This window comes from Haliotis rufescens, unplaced genomic scaffold (genome assembly GCF_023055435.1).
Source record: "Haliotis rufescens isolate VD_foot unplaced genomic scaffold, xgHalRufe1.0.p SCAF_94, whole genome shotgun sequence".
Lineage (NCBI taxonomy): Eukaryota > Metazoa > Mollusca > Gastropoda > Lepetellida > Haliotidae > Haliotis > Haliotis rufescens.
The window spans coordinates 550,001-565,546 of NW_025964388.1; the positions used below are offsets into that span (position 1 = coordinate 550,001).

At 40.2% G+C, this 15,546-nt stretch overlaps 1 protein-coding gene across 5 annotated transcripts in view; it reads left to right on the forward strand.

The window, feature by feature from the left end:
* LOC124137668 (endothelin-converting enzyme homolog) overlaps positions 1 to 15,546 on the forward strand; it is a 117,440-nt gene that overhangs the window by 61,127 nt on the left and 40,767 nt on the right. The window contains exon 1 of one of the 5 annotated variants that reach the window (XM_048391637.1): positions 8,903 to 9,214. The exons of the other annotated variants lie outside the window; for them this stretch is intronic. The gene's annotated coding sequence lies outside the window, so the exon portion shown is untranslated. Of the gene's footprint in view, positions 1 to 8,902; positions 9,215 to 15,546 lie in introns of those variants that run through there. 5 annotated transcript variants of the gene reach the window in all.

Sequence of the window (15,546 nt, forward strand, 5' to 3'; positions counted from 1 at the left end):
TGTGTCTGAGCGGGGTATTCTTGTTAAATTGCGGCATGGTATCTCAGTATCACCCTTGTTGGAGTAAGGGAGTTACAATAGTTAAACCACAATGATGGCTTAGACCCTGCACCCCACATGCCATAGGGCTACACACACACACACACACACACACACACACGCACACGTACACACACACACACGTACACACACACGTACACACACACACACGTACACACACACACACACACACATGCACACACACACACGTACACACACGTACACAAACACACACAAACACACACACACAGACACACACACACACACACACACACACACACGTACACACACACACGTACACAAACACACACACGTACACACACACACACACACGTACACAAACACACACACACACGTACACAAACACACACACACACACAAAAACAGACACATACACACTCACTCACACACACTCTCACACACACTCTCACACACACTCACACTCTCACACATACACTCACAACACACTCACACTCTCTCACACACACTCACTCACACACACTCACACTCTCACACACACACACGTGCGTGCGTGCACGTCACTGTATCAGTGCAATATTCTTGAACGCAACATTAAACCCCATTTGACTTCACCTCTTGTGATATCGCTTGGAAAAGAGGCTTAAAATCCAACTCATTCACCTGTTTGTATATGGGCCCCAGTAAATTTTCTCAGGGAGCAGTGTCATTGACGGAATGGTGGTCCAGCAGGCATTGTTATTTTGGGGCACGGTTGATTATTTCTCAGATTGGAAGCCGGAATCTCTCAGCTCAATCAGCAACATAAACAACCCAGATTGGTACTTTGTTTTCATCTTGTATTGATTATCATCATGTATACCTTTGGTCACTCACTAGAGATCCAACAGGACCGGCAGATATTTCTGTCTGCTGGTCGGCATGACAACCAACAACTTGAGGTCAGCTTCAAACCCTGCCTGTCTGTTTATTCTCATCTCATAATAATCTAATGGAGGTCCGATACCTATAAATGCTCATAATTGTTTCATTGGCAATGGTTTAGTTTGTTGTTGTTTAACGCCACACTCAGCAATATTCCATCTATATGACAGCGGTGTGTGAATAATCAAATCTGGACCAGACTATCCAGTGATTAATATCATGAGCATCAATCCACGCAACTGAGATCGATGACATGCATCAACCAAGTCAGCAAGCCTAACCACCCGATTTCGTAGTCGCCTCTTACGACAAGCATAGTCACCTTTTACAGCAAGCATGGGTTGCTGAAGACCTATTCTACCCCAGATCTTGATGGGTCTCATTTGCAAAGATTTTGCGCCTACCGTATTCGAGGTAATAAGTGCCACTCTCTAATAAGTGCCCACCACGATATTTGCTAATATATTGGCTAGTGAACAATCCCAATTAGCACCCCTTCCGATCAATGTACACAAGACTTATTTATTTGTGTATTATTCGCACACGTTTGTTATATGCACCCTTAATTATGGGCAATTAAGTTCTGGAAAATAAATCTGTCATGTATAATACGCACAGACTTTTCTTTTGTATCATTTCAGGCTGTCAGCATATACCACGAAATTTACAATCTTTCATCTCTTTTTTCTTCACCAAAATTATATAATAATAAGAGCCCCTATTTCTGATTTTGAGAGATGTAATTTTGGGGTATCCTAATTAGGACAACACATATTTCTCTCTCACAAAGCAAGAATATGTATGCAGCTGTATTCATTTTTATTTTTTATAGAAAGAATAGTTTCTTTATCGCCAAATTAAGTACTAGCAAATTATCTGGTCGGGTAGCCTTGTGGTTAAAGCGTTCACTCATCACGCCGAAGACCCAGGTTCGATTCCTGACATGGGTACAATGTGTGAAGCCCATTTTTTGTGTCCCCCGCCATGATATTGCTGGAATATTGCTAAAAGCAGTGTAAAACCATACTCACTCACTCACTCTTTAAATTAAATGAAGGAGCCAGCTAAACCTTTGAAGAAATATTTCATTAACTGCAACTCAAAGTAGAGATGGAAAATAATTCATAATAATAGGCATCACCCAAAATAGAATATCTTCAAATGTATTAAGCTCGACTTGCCCCTGGATGTGTCTCAGCAGGGGGCTTGTGCTTTCTCTTTTGTTATCAAAAGAACGTGAAACTCACCTTTAATCAAGTTGTCACACCTTTCTCCATGTATGATAATCCTCCTCCTCTTTGAATTACATCTACATCACGCTTAGACCCCCCTGCTGTAGTTCACTTGCTGCCTCATCATCGATCAAACAGAGACAGGACAGTAGGCATTTGTGGACATGAAGTGCAGAGCTGAGGTAAATGGGATCAGTTGCTAATCTGATAGCTTTCTGCCATGGCGTTTGTTGTCCCCCATTATGTATGTCAATCTCTGCAAGCTGAACTTCTTTTTTTGGACCAGACAAATTAGTGGTCGAAGGTGTGATCATTGGTCTTCCGGAGAAGAGTGAACTAAAACTAAATTCCTCTTCTGCAGTGGTCTCCCTTGATTGTTCAGGATACTGGATTTTACGTGAAATCCTTGATGCGTTCTTCGTGTTTTCGAAGTGTCAATTTGAATCACACAGTTTAACAAAATGATATGTCAAATATCTATAGCAAAGTATGCCGCCATCTTGGATGAAGATAAAATAAACTTACGACAGGTATGCGGCTATCTTAGATTTATGACAATCTTACCATATCTCAGTGCTACGATAGTTTCGAAAATAGGCTACGATAGCCTACGATTTCCTTACGATAACTTTACTATAATTTCAGGACTATGATCGTTTCGAAAATCTAGGCCCTCGATTTTACCTGGGTCTATATATTTCCTGGGGAATAATTTGGCAGTCTGAAAATGGGGGACCTGGGTTGACCACTCTTACATACATGACGTGTACAGACTTGCTAGAAGTTGCAGGCTTTGAAGAATGTTAATGAACATGTTTCATCTTCTGAATCCCTGCACTAATTACATATTATGGTGATTTCTGTTTGAAATGAGACTTTTGGTGAAAAAAACCGGACACTGACAGTCTGAAGTTTGATTGTGTTTCTTATCAAAATAGAAATATCTTTTATATCAAACATGCACCTCGGGAAGATGTGAGGTAGAATAGGTCTTCAGCAACCCATGTTTGCCGTAAAAGGCGACCATGCTTATCGTAAGAGGGGGTGGTCAGACTCGTTGACCTGGTTGATGCATCTCATCGATCCCAATTGCTCATGATGTCAATCACTGGATTGTCTGGTCCAGACTCAATTATTTACACACATTCATGGAATATTGCTGAGTGCGGTGTTAAGCAACAAACAAACAAACAAACAAGATCAAACATGCATGCTACAACTCAATTAGTTTTAATGATTCAAACTTGCATACTTTTGTTCATCACATCGGACTTGGTGCATCTGTTTTCAATTTTATGGGGTTTTTTATCCTTGATTTAGCTTGCACCAGGTCCATGCTGATATGAAAATCAAAATGCCCCAGAAGAAATCAAGCTACACAGTGGTCTCATAAATTTGTCCAAGTTGACAATGTGCATAAGCTGGTCATGTAGCCTGAAATTCTGCCGTTCAAGTGCTGGAAAGTGCTTGCTGGAATCTTATTGACAGTACTTGAAAAGTGTTGGAATATAAATAAAATTAGTCTAGATATGTCAAAATCGCTACTCCAGATTGTTATCGATCGAGTTTCAAAGCGTTGTTAACTTTGTGTCGCTTACAACCAAAAGGGTGCGTTAAATTCTTTGCGCCTTGTGTTACTGAGTTCAATTATCACGTTACCATCCCTGAAAATGGAGCTAGGTTATTAATGTTATATCGACACCCCTGACATGTGACAGAAGCAGGAAGTTAGCTTCGAAAAGTATTCATATCATTGAAAAGTGTATTTCATCATGCCTGGATTTCAAAGTACCAATGGGTGTGCAGAATATCATGGCAGGGGACACGTGAAATTGACTTCACACATTGTACCCATGTCGGGAATCAAACCAGGTCTTCGTGACAAGCAGAACGCTTTAACTACTAGGCTACCTGACGGCCCCCTACAGGAAGGAAGTTGATATTTGTGAAAGTGCCAACAATCTCACACTCAAAACAGTCAGCCATTGCTGGGAGTGAATTGACATGATTTAGTGCTTAGTGCAGCATAAAACATACTTACTCACTCAAAAACATCTCCACAGGAGGAACTTGTCAACTGGAAGGCTGATAGCAGAGTGGGCGGGGCTTGTGTTGAATCTTTCGTTGAATGTTGTCACTGATTTTATAATGTCTACAATTTTCTGTTAATGATTACATAAGCACTCTGTGAAGGTATTGTTGACTTGCTTATTTATAATAACTGACGTCAGTGTCCTTTTGTGTTTACGGAGGTACAGCAGATTTACGCACAATGTCCACACCAGCTGTCATGCTTATAACTCCGTAAATATATTGAAGTCAGTTCTGAAATAACATGTACGTTTTTTTTCGTTTCTAATTATTGTCACAGTTCATGTACAAGTTTCATGAAGCACAAAGGACCATTCCTTTGTTGTGACTTCAGCATTTAGATAAAAAAATATGTAAAATTGATTACATTTTGTGGTTGTATTTGTGAGCTGTGCTAAAGGCATCCTGGACATAATGGAGCCTGAAAACCTCATTAGTTCGTCTTTCACCTGCTCTTCAGCATTGTGGTCACATCATCAGATTCTGTGGCCCAATCTCATTAAAATCATATCTAAGTTCTCGCTGCTGCTAAACAAAGATCTGAGGACTTTACGGGTCACGTCAGAACGACCTTTCGCGAACTTTGACCAACCACTGAAATTACTTACAAGAAGTCGACATCAGCCAATTAGAAAGCAGCTTTCTCAAGCTTTCTCAAGCTTTCTCAAGCTTTACGGCTTTACGGCACTCGTTTCAACATGGCGAGACATTTCAGATTACGTTTGAAAAATATGTTGACACAGTTCTCGATTAACATTTTGAAAACTGAACAAACAAATATTCCGGAATGTCTAATATACGGTTGCGATTGTATGGCAGTGAATCCAACGTGCTGTGCAACGCCTCATCCGTTCAAATGTTTATCACATGGAAGAGAGAGGTAGATGATAATTTTGACGAAATCAGTCGTATGAGCCGTAACTGTCGTTTGGAATACACCGTGTTTACGTTTTTAAGGTTGCATGATAAGAAAACACATTCCGACTGTCACTTTCATGATCTGGTAAGCGACGCTTTGATTGGTCGGATGAAAGGTTGTTCTGACGTGACCCGTAATGGGATGTCCTCAGATCTTTGTTTAGCGATAGCGAGAACTAAGATCTGATGTAATAAACCTATTCATTGGGATCGCTATTAAGTAAGAGACTTCTTTCTATAGGCATTAAAACCTATTGTGAGGTTTTACTTTCCAGTCGAGAATGGATGAAAAAATATGTAACAGCCATTAAAGTAAACATTTAAAGAAAGAATCGATATTTTCTACTCAAAGTACGACTCACAGTGATCGATACTTGTATCGGGAGGAAAAATATTGCAATCCACCAATGCATCATTGTACCATCCAACCACCACAGTCTCATTAGACTCAGAACTTTTCTACCAATATTAAACATATGAATACAGTGATAACTCTTAGTTACCCAGTGATAACCCAGTCTTAGCTCAGTGATAACCCAGCTATAACCCAGTCTTAGCTCAGTGATAACTGAGTAGTATCCTAGTGATAACCCAGTCTTAGCTCAGTGATAACCCAGCTATAACCCAGTCTTAGCTCAGTGATAACTGAATATTATCCTAGTGATAACCCAGCTGTAGCTCAGTGATAACCCAGCTATAACCCAATCTTAGCTCAGTGATAACTGAGTAGTATCCTAGTGATAACCCAGTCTTAGCTCAGTGATAACCCAGCTATAACCCAGTCTTAGCTCAGTGATAACTGCATATTATCCTAGTGATAACCCAGCTGTAGCTCAGTGATAACCCAGCTATAACCCAATCTTAGCTCAGTGATAACTGAGTAGTATCCTAGTGATATCCCAGCTGTAGCTCAGTGATAACCCAGCTTATAATAACCCAGTCTTAGCTCAGTGATAACTGAATATTATCCTAGTGATAACCCAGCTGTAGCTCAGTGATAACCCAGCTATAACCCAGTCTTAGCTCAGTGATAACTGAATAGTATCCTAGTGATAACCCAGCTGTAGCTCAGTGATAACCTAGCTTATAATAACCCAATCTTAGCTCAGTGATAACTGAGTAGTATCCTAGTGATAACCCAGCTGTAGCTCAGTGATAACCCAACTTATAATAACCCAGTCTTAGCTCAGTGATAACTGAATATTATCCTAGTGATAACCCAGCTGTAGCTCAGTGATAACCCAGCTATAACCCAGTCTTAGCTCAGTGATAACTGAATAGTATCCTAGTGATAACCCAGCTGTAGCTCAGTGATAACCTAGCTTATTATTACCCAATCTTAGCTCAGTGATAACTGAGTAGTATCCTAGTGATAACCCAGCTATAGCCTAGTTTTGACCCAGTGATAACCCACAGTGATAACCTGGCTGTAACCTAACAAAGGATGCATAAAATCCCATGTACCCTAAGTGATCCTGCTACAACGAATTTGTCTTACCAACATATTTTAATATGATATTGTATAAGAATTCAAACAAATTCAATATTGATAGAAAACATCTTTTCGATTGAGCTGAGGTTAACCTGTGCTATGTCGTGTGATTTCCATTGACTCGGAAAAAGTGTGCGGCTTTTTGCTTTGAAGCGGGGTATGAGGGATTTATTCTGTCTCTCAGAAATGCATGCGTAGCCTGATTTGTCAGTGTTGGGGTATAAGAGATTTATTTTCCCCACTGAGAAATTTATTCCCCTCCATGGTGGCAGGGTACACAGTATTTTATCAAGATCACGTGGACCAATCAGAACACATCATCGAACATAGAGGTATTATAATGGCTCTTGTTATTTAAACATGTCATACTGATTATGTCTTCATAAGGTTTTTTTGTGAAGTGTGAGGAACTAGCCAAATCAAGTTCTTTTTGAAAATTGTCAAATCCCTCATAAAAACAGAAGTGGAAGTGAATATTGTATATCTGCTTACCTAGGTTGTATCTGACAGTGCAGTTGCTGATATATAGACCTCCATTTCATAGCCTTTGATTATGGATTCAAATCCCAAATTCACCCTCATTATGATCATTGATTATCTGAAACAATACCCATTCTCGTAAGTTTCACCAAAGTATTCAGGTTAAAGACCAGTTTCTTTTGAGCAATCCTCACACGATAGGCTGGACTAACATCTAGTCTCTGAAATGAACATATTGTACAGAAAATGAATAGTTGTTAATTATCTTAATAAAAAGGAGCCCAGAGACTCTTCATTTTATACTGCAGTAATCTAGACTTGCCAAACATTATAGACTTGCATGGGCTGTAGTTGATATATTTGTATCAGGGTCTGTAAGACAGACTAACCAGAAGTTGACACTCAGAGATATAACTGAGATACGACTAAAAGGGGCATTAAACACAACTCACTCTATTTTGTAGCCTTTTTTCAGGTAGACCATAAAAATTGTTGATAAATTTTATCATTTCATCCCCCTATATCCGACAATATTTGTATTACTTTGCAGATAACCCTGGAACCACGAATCAATTGCTTGTGGTCAAAGTCACCGTGCCGATTATATTGATCTCATCTGTATTGTTTGGTACACCTTATCATGATTCTAATTCTCGAACATGTCAGAATTCACCTCCCACCCCTCTCACCCTGAGTATGATTATAAATAATTTATGACGAAAAACAAAATATGAAAAGTAAATGTCACTGTTTGCTCTTGTCCTTTCACGTCAATGGAAGAAAATACAAAAATAGGCACAATGGACATTCAACAATAGGCACAAATAAAAGACAACAATAGGCACAATGGAAATACAATAATAGGCACAATAAAATACAACAATAAGCACAATGAAAATACAACAATAGGCACAATGAAAATACAGCAATAGGCACAATGAAAATACAATAGGCACAATGAAAATACAACAGGCCAAATGAAAATACAACAACAGGCCAAATGAAAATACATCAATGTGCACAATGAAAGTACATCTATGGGCGCAATAATATACAACAAAAGGCACAATGAAAATACGACAATAGGCACGATGTAAATACAACAATAGGCACAATGAAAATGCAACAGTAGACACAATGAAAATGCAAAAGTAGGCACAATGAAAAGACAAAAATAGGCACGATGTAAATACAACAATAGGCACAATGAAAATGCAACAGTAGGCACAATTAAAAGACAACAAGAGACACAATGTAAATACAACAATAGGCACAATGAAAATGCAACAGTAGGCACAATTAAAAGACAACAAGAGACACAATGTAAATACAACAATAGGCACAAAGAAAATACAACAATAGGCCGATGAAAGTACAACAATAGGCACAATGAAAATACAACAATGGGCACAATGAAAATACAATAATATGCACAATGCAGTAATAGATCTCTGAAAGGAGTTTAACAATTATTTCTTTCCAACAAACTTTTTTCAGGAAATCTAGCATATCCAATCAACAATTTGTGTGTGTGCGTGTGTTGGTTTTTCTAAAACATGTGGCAATATTATATTTTTATGCATTTTCTGTAACAAATGATTTTTTTAAAAACATGCCAGGCCTTCTAAAAATATCCACTAGTTGGTCCCTAGTCACGACTGATCAGGGCTGATCAACCCCATAACCTGGCCCTCATCATGCATCCAGCTCCATCAGTACTCAATTAGAACAACAGAGATGACCTAGATGAGGTCCTGTATAGAGTGTCATCCACTGATATTTTTAGCCAAGTTATTGTCATAAAAATGTCGCCTCTCGCTCCACCCAATTACATCTTGTCAGGCAGTGGAAGGAAGGACACAGCCTGTTCAGGTCCCCATGCCCTGAGAACTAGAGAGTATTGATTGGGCCTGTCGAAGAGTCTCTCCTCACTGTGTGCCAACTCATGGCTAGCAACATGCTGCTGTCCTTCCTCATCTAGCTTTTTTTATGTGGAGAAATTACAGTTCTGTAAAGCAACTAGTGCAGCATCCTCAGTGCGTGTTATTTTGGAAAAAAGGTATGGTAACCAGACTGACGTTGATATTTTGTTTGTTTGTTGTTTAATGCTGCACTCGGTAATATTCCTGGTGGATGATCTGTAAATAATCATGTCTGGAATGACAATCCGATGATTGATGTTATGAGCAGCTGTCAGGGAACTATTACATGCTATCAACCAAGTCACCGCCGTGACCACCTGAACCATTAAGTTACCCCTTACTACCAGAATAAGTTGTTTGGGATCTTATCTAACCCAGAATCCCCACAAGGGATTAACCTTAACATTAATGATCTTTGTGCTGTTGTACAAAGCGATCTTAGCGCTAAGGTGATCGTAACTCCCATGCCCACATGGGTACAATGTGTGAAGCCCATTTCTGGTGTCCCCCGCCGTGATATTGCTGGAATATTGCTAAAAGCGGCATAAAACCTCACTCACTCACTCACTCACTCACTCACTCACTCACAGGAGATATCGATGAAATTGCATGACTTAACTTTGCAGACCATTGTGATGTCATTGGTTACCATGACGTCACAATCAAATGACATCACTAATCTCTCTGTCACTGAAGTTTAAAATAAGTTAGCTGTACTTTTAGCACTCAAGACACACAGGTTAATACTGTTTACAAACTGAAAATGTTGGAAGAATCATCTGAACCTCGGAACCTTAAACTTTTATTGACATGTGTTGATATATCTAATATCAAAAGACACTCAGGTGTGATTGTCTATTTATCATCGAAAACTGGTTTCCACAGGAGATAACACTTGGATGAGATCAAGTGATATCTCCAGGGCCCACTTACACAAAGCGATCTTAGCGCTAAGATGATTATAACTCCCACACTTTAACATAGGCTTATGATCGTCTTAGCGCTAAGATCGCATTGTGCAAGTGGGCCCTGGAGATGACATTGCACCACAGTGCTTTACATTCCATGACATCACAATCAAATGACAACACTAAACTCTCTGCCACTGAAGCTGACAGGTTACCTGTTCTGTTTACACTCAAGACAAGAATAATTTGGGATAAAAATCTCACTTTTTGTCTTTTGATATCAAATATATCAACACTTGTCGATAAAAGTTGAAGACTTCTTGTGAAGTCGCCGTGTTTCAAAAGACACTTTGGGGATCTTCTCTGTCTGTCGTAATATTTAGATGCTAAATCTACGTTGATTTTTTTCTAATAGTTTTGGACCAAATTCTTAATATTATTGGGAAAACCTTTCAGGATAAAAGCTTGTATACGAGTTGTAAGATAATCAAAGGTCTTTTCCTGGGACAGATCGGAAATAGTATCTGTTCCTTTATGCTCAGTTGACTAATAACACTATATCTCCTTTGAAACTAAGAACATTATTTTGGTTCTTTCAATTTACGTGCGTGTTGGAGATTTTTTGGTGTAATTGAAAAAATTCTTTTGGTCATTGATCTGAAAGTAGCTTCGAAGGTTTAGCTCTTAATTACATAATGGTATATATCTTCTATTTCCCTGACAAATTCCCTCAAGTAGCTAATATTAAACTCGTCCGCACATACCTTGATCAGTGGAATCAATTATGGTTGATAACAGGTGATGTGAAATAAGATTTAAGGTCGTGTTTAAGATTATTTCACTAACGTAGCGATGTGCATATGTAGCAGGAGGGGGCACGGGTGGCCCAGTCGTCTAAGGCGCCGCGATTTGCTGTGCAGAGTTGCGTCCCTTGGGCACGCCAGAAACCTATGATTGTGGGTTCGAATCCCGGTTCGCCTCGATTATGTTTCTAGGTTTGTCAGCACCATACCTGTGCTCGTGGGTTTCACCGAAGTGGTAAACATCTGAGACCTGCGTGACTTTGGGCTTTCCTCCGACATTAAGCTGACACGCCGCTATATAACTGGAATATTGTTAAAAGCGGCGTTAAACCCAACTCACTCACTCACTCACTCACTCACTCACTCACTCACTCACTCATCATTTCCACAGCCAGTTTCTTACCAACACTGGAATTTTTTCCCTTGTGAATTTTCTATCCTAACTTTTTGACCCGGTAACATTAATCATTTACACATACACTTGCGTGTGGTTGCTTGTACATGTCCAGACGTAAGCTCATTTAGTCCACTAAGATATCATGTCACTGTTTAACAAGGGACAAGAAAAGACAATGAGTGTTGATGATGTTGATGTGTAGTAGTAGTAGTAGTAGTAGTAGTAGTAGTGGTAGTAGTGGTAGTAGTGGTAGTAGTGGTAGTAGTGGAAGTAGTAGTAGTAGTAGTAGTAGTTTATGGGTTTTGTTTGTCGTTGTTTGACATATTCCAGCAATATGATGCAGCCTTTTTATGATAACTGATCTTGACCACCTGGTCAATGTAATCCCAGGTTGCTGGGGTGCTATTCAGTTCCCATAGGGAAACAAACATGTAGTACTGTGGATATTTCCTCACCACAAATCGATACAGGGAAACAAGTATGGTGCGATTGGGATCTATTCAGCCCCAAAACAATGATCATGTACTGGAAAACTGTTCTGCCCGAAATTCCCTATGATAAAGCAAGCATGCTGTACCAAGAAACTGTTCTGGGCCAAAAACTACTAACTGGGATATAAGCATGGTAATTACTGAGAACCTGTTCTGCCTCAAACTCTGCAGGAAAACAAGCATCGCCTACTGGGAACGTGTCCTGCTCCGGAAACCCCACAGGGAAGAAAGCCACACAGGATGAGGTGTCAACTGTCTGCCAATGGCCAGCAGAAATAACAGACACTCTTATGTATGTTATATGGGGCAGTTGATAATCGATACCCACACATTGTTCCCGCAGGCATATCAAGGGTCAAGTTGTCGTGTCAGGCGATATCTCATGTCTGCATAATGTGTTACTAGTTGGATACTGAGACCAGGGCCAGTTCTTCTCAATGAGGGGCGGTCTGGTAGCCTAGTGGTTAAAGCGTTCTCTCGTCACGCCTAATACCCGGGTTCGATTCCCGACATGTGTACAATGTGTGAAGCCCATTTCTAGTGTCCCCCGCCATGATATTGCTGGAATATTGCTAAAACCGGCGTAAAACCATACTCACTCACTCTTCTCAGTGTTTCATATTAAGATCTAGGCATAAAGGTTCAGGGGGCGGTCGGGTAGCCTAGTGGTTAAAGCGTTCGCTCGTCACGCCAAAGACCCGGGTTCGATTCCCGACATTGGTACAATATGTGAAGCCCATTTCTGGTGTCCCCCGCCGTGATATTGCTGGAATATTGCTAAAAGCGGCGTAAAACAATTCTCACTCACTCATAAAGGTTCAGAGTGACATAAAACTAGCCACAAGGCTGTGTGACAAGAGGGATGACTTCACTTTTCCAGTAGTCAACTTTCCCTTTATGTAGAGCAATATTCCATCAGCTCCAGCCTTTGGTGTCTAGATTACACAACGTCTGAGGTACAGTGTTCTTCCTATGAAGGGGCGGTCGGGTAGCCTGGTGGTTAAAGCTTTCGCTCATCACGCCGAAGACCCGGGTCCGATTACCGACATGGGTACAATGTGTGAAGCCCATTTCTGGTGTTCCCCGCCGTGATATTGCTGGAATATTGCTAAAAGCGGCGTAAAACCATACTCACTCACTCACTCACTCTTCCTATGAAGATTTCAAAGAGCGTCATATGACTCTCACTAATAAGTGGCTCGATCAATGCTACAGTTCTTGCCCAGGAACGTTCCAGGCCTTAGTAAACCTTTCAAAATGTTTTATGGAAGACATTTCTGTATTGAAAGCATCAGTGACAAACATGATGTCCGATGCAATTCCTTCATTTAATTGTACCATGTGTTCCCATCTTTTTTCAGGCGAACAATTGACTTGCCTTTTCATGTGTTTGTGATGGTGCCACTGGTGGGGCAGGATATTCTCACCTTTTCACCAACTCCTGGTTTCGTCAATATTTGATAGTGATTCATAACTTCATGAACTGGGCCCTGTGTGCTAAGACTATTGTAAGTCTTTGTTGGAGTAAGGGAGTTAGAGTAGTTAAACCACAATGATTGCTTGGACCTTGGACTAAGGCTTTCTTAGTGCTATATATAGTGAGTATAATGATCATCTTAGCACTAAGATCACTTTGTGGAATTGGGTCCTGTTCCTCAGAGATTTTAGCACTTAGACCACACACACACACTCACACACAAACACACACGCACGCACGCACACAAACACACACACACACACACACACAAACGCACACGCACACACACACACACACACACATACACAAACACATACACACAAACCAATCATTCAAGACACAAACACAAACACACACACCAAAATCATCCGAGCCACACACACACACACCCACACACACGCATACACACACACACACGCATACACACACACATACACACACACCCACAAACCAATCATCCAAGACACACACAAAAACACATACACACAAAATTCATCCAAGCAACACAAACACACACACCAAAATCATCCATGCTACACACACACCAAAATCATCCAAGCCACACACACACGCACACGCATACACACACGCATACACACACACGCACACACGCACACACACACACACACACACACACACACACACACACACACACACACACACACACACACACACACACCTCTTTGACATCTAAAATCTAAATCTCTGCGGAACTGACCTAGGACCATAAACGTTCCACAACAAACAATTCAAACAACAAGTAGTTACCGTATGTCAAATCCATTAGTTAATTATCAAATCTAAATCCCACACGTCAAACTACTCAAGATAATTTGTTAGTAAAAAACCCACAAGCCGTGAAATTTATACAGTGTGATCCAGTCTTTGTGACATGCAGAGCTGCAGTCAAATTAGTTAACATCCATTTCATGTGGTCCGTGGCTCTATGCAATAGATAGAGGAATCAATACGAGCCACGGGGCACACGGGCAAAACAAGGCACATCAGTGCTATCGAACATGGAAGATAGGTCAAATGAGATCCAACGATGATCGATCACATCGAGCCCAAGTTGTCAACCTACAAGAAACGGAGCAAGCCTTGCAGGATTACGAAGTTCTAAAGGACCACTGAACCTTTTGAAGGGGAAATTGCAATTGGATGAAACGCATGTTACTAAGTATTATGTGGTGAATCGGATGACTGGACGTTACCCGTCAGTGGTCAAACTGGTGATGAGTTTTCCGATGAGGTTTCTAGTTTCTTTGTCGATTAAAACATTTTCTTGTCGTTTTTTAATTTTAGTCATGAATTGCATTACAACTGCATTACAATTGCGTTAGCTGCAAAGATGGAGTAATTCAGATGCCCACTGTAAGGGGAGGGGGTAACTGCTCAATGTGTTTGCCTGTTTTTTGGCTCTGCTGCTGAAGCTTTGTTTGTTTCTTTCTTTGTTTGTTGTTTAACGCCACACTCAGCAATATTCCAGCTATATGATGGCGGTCTGTAAATAATCAAGTCTGGACCAGACAATCCAGTGATTGACATCATGAGCATCGATCCGTGCAATTGGGATCCATGACATGTATCAACCGAGTCAGCGAGTCTGACCACCCGATCCTGTTAGTCACCTTTTACGACAAGCATATTCACCTTTTACGGCAAGCATGGGTTGCTGAAGACCTATTCTACCCCGGAACCGCTGAAGCAATTGTTTTTTTCAATCGCAAGTTTTTGACAGATGTTAGAGACTAGGGAAATTTTATGACATAAAATATTTGACATTGCAGGTCAAGGTCAGTCAGTATGATTTAGGTATCCAAAAAGCTTGTGTACTTGTATTTGTGAAAGTAATTTGTTGAATCTTTTTATGACATGAAATATCTGCGTGACATTGTAGGTCAAGGTCACTCAGTATGACCTATGCTTGTGTACTTGATAACTTTTGTATTTGTGAGAGGCATTTTTATTGAAACTTCGTATACATTTTTCTAAGGCTGGGGCTGGATGGCAATTTTGGGTGGATGTTACCCATGTGAGGTTATTGGAGGTCAATTCATGAACCATGGTTGAAATTTAATGAAATTTCTGATTACTTCATGAAAAATCTGCATGTTTTCAGATCATTTATGACAGACTCCCAATAATGAACTCAATACCTGTCACATGTGTAAACCCTGTTTCTGGTTTCCCAGTCATGATATTGCTGGAATCTGGCTAAAAGCGTCATAAAACAATACTCACTCAAATATCAGGGTCACTTTCAAGGTCATTCACTCACGAAATGACTTGCAAATAGTTTCATTCAGAAAGTATTGGCAGAAAGATATGGAGACTTGATAACACGTAATTTGTGATAGAATGATGTTGAAGGTCAAGGTCATGCTGAGTGA